Source organism: Mytilus trossulus, chromosome 11, assembly GCF_036588685.1.
Source record: "Mytilus trossulus isolate FHL-02 chromosome 11, PNRI_Mtr1.1.1.hap1, whole genome shotgun sequence".
Taxonomy (NCBI): Eukaryota; Metazoa; Mollusca; class Bivalvia; order Mytilida; family Mytilidae; genus Mytilus; species Mytilus trossulus.
Genome location: NC_086383.1, coordinates 68,664,831 through 68,667,527, shown reverse-complemented (window position 1 = coordinate 68,667,527; position 2,697 = coordinate 68,664,831).

The following is a 2,697-nucleotide window of genomic DNA, read 5'->3' as shown; positions in this document are numbered from 1 at the left end:
TACTTATAAAACTTAATTATAAGTAAGTTAAATTTGACACCATTTAATACTTTTTTGTAATTATATCATTGTATATGTTGTTGTTACTAAACGTTTTCTTACACACCAGCACATATGAATTATTATATACTTTTTTAAACTTTATGATGACAATCCAATGATATTTATTATTTAGTAAGTATTATAACCAAATTCAATCATCTGTGTATAATTAAATGTTTCCTTATGTTTTAAGGTGTATATAGTTGCTAAAAGGTAAAATCACAAAAATACAGAACTTGAAAGGCCATAATCACATTAAATTATACCCTTTGGGTAATGCTCCACAATTAATGGAGGAATATGCAAGATACTGAACAGTGGTATTAACCATTTGTGGATTCTTAAAAATTCTAAACTTCTGGAGAATTTTAAATCTCGGTCTATTTCTGAAATTATTTTAACATACTTTTGATTGTTTAACCCTAGGTCTGAATACAAACTTTCCCAAAATTGTTTTGTATAAACATTGAACGACAAATTTCTTCCTATGTAACGTATCTTATGTCAGACACGAGAAACTTTGAATGTGTTTTTGATTTGATAGAAGTATTTGTGCTTTTTTGAAAAAATGTTTGTTTTAAGATTGTAACACAGTGACGACTGCTGTACCCATGTTTTGACTTTTTATTTTGTTTATTCGGTTTTGTTCACGCATCGTTGTAAATAAAACGGAAGTGATTGCAACTGTCGTTCAAGTCAGAGGTTTAGCGCTAAAATATCAGGTTCAATCCACCATTTTCTAAAATTGAAAATACCTGTTCATGTACCACACTTGTTGTTTATTCACTAAATGTGTTTTGTTTTTTGATTTTGCCATGTGACTACGGACTTTAGTTGAATTTTCCTTGGAGTTCAGATTTTTGTGCTTTAACTTTGTTCGTACTAAATTTGAGTCAAACGTGATTGACGAGAATAGTTTTTGTCTCCAGCAAATTAAAAGAACAATTGTGGTAAACGGCAAATGACCAAAAACAGTTACATGCCCCTCAATAGTTCAGCAACTGACAAGATATATTAACCTGTTCTATGATATCCTCTGCATTTCAATTTAGTACTCTGATCTCTTCAGCAGTACTGTAATTTTTAAGAGAACCATACTGAATTAGCATTTATTATCTGCTGCTTGACATTCAGCTATTATCAATTGCTCAAATAACCATTTTACCGATCATTTTATAAATTTTCTATCCAACAAAAGGTGTTTTACTTCAGAAAATGGTGATTTCCACTTGGTCTCTTTTGAATAAAAACCAGACAGTGTCTGAAAATACTGATTTCCAACTCGTTCATTAAACATAGTCACCAGCAAATTTCTGAGAACAGTGCATCTGATTACCAATCGTTCTCTAAAATATGACAATCATATATAGTCTGATTATGGTTTCTTCTGATTGTTCCCTAGAACATTATACACATACCTAACTCTGACCTATAATGGTTTACTTTTACAAATTGTGACTCAGATGGAGAGTTGTCTCATTGGCCAAGGAGGTCGAACCTTGAACAGTTTTGGTAAGTATGGACACAACAAATAAGTTTGATACAGCTCTGAATTTGGAGTTGTGATTAAATAGTTGGCACATCATCAGTTTCTGAAACAGAATGAATGTGGTCTAATGAACCTAAAGAATTAAATTTACCTAGTAGAGTTCAACATCCAACATCTAATTAAATACATGGCGATGGATTGATTCAGCATATCGAAGAATCTCAAGAATTCAGTTTTTAATAAAATCAAACAAATTTAAATGTTGGACCCTTTTGCCCTCAATGTGGACCAATTTGATAACAGGGCACACAAAATCAAAAATCTAAATACATGGTTAGATTTTGCAAACAAATGTATCAAATATCCCCAAATATTCAGTTTTTGTTGAAATCAAACTAAGCTAAATTTTGAACCCCAATTTGGACCAAGTTGAAAACTGGGCCCTAATTCAAAAAAAAATTACATGTTTAGATTCATCCTAACAAAGAACCCCGAGTATTCAAGTTTTATTTATCAAAATAATTACATTTTGGACCCTTTCGACCTTAATGAAGACCAATAAGAAAATGGGACCAGACACTTTAAATCTAAAAACACAGTTAAAATTGGCATATCAAAGAACTACAATAATTAGACTTTTGATGAAATCAAACAAGTTTTTTTTTATCCTTTTGACCTGATTGTAGACCAATCCGATAACATGGCCCAAAAATCAAATTGTATGGTTGGATTTAGCAATATCAAAATATAATATCAAAGAACCCCATATATTCATTTTTTGTTAAAATCAAACAAAGTTAAATGTAGGACCCAAATTTTGACCAACTTGAAAACTGGGCCTAAAATCAAAAATATAAATACACGTTTAGGCTTAAATTAAAATATTGATTGTTTGCCCTTTACCGACCGACCCTATAAATTCGTTGCGCCTGGAAATCTTTGATTTGTATTTACCAGCAAGATTTTATTTTATTTTATTTTTTTCGTTCCTACCAAAAATCTTATATTTGTATTTCCCGCTCAAAACTATTTTATCCGGAATTCTCGGGTTTTATCTTTAACGTATAAGGTCCAGTCTGTTTGGTATCACCTGAGCGTTTGACATGAACACTTGCATTTGAAGTTTCAAAACATTTGTTTGAAATCGATGTTCAGCATTTGAACGC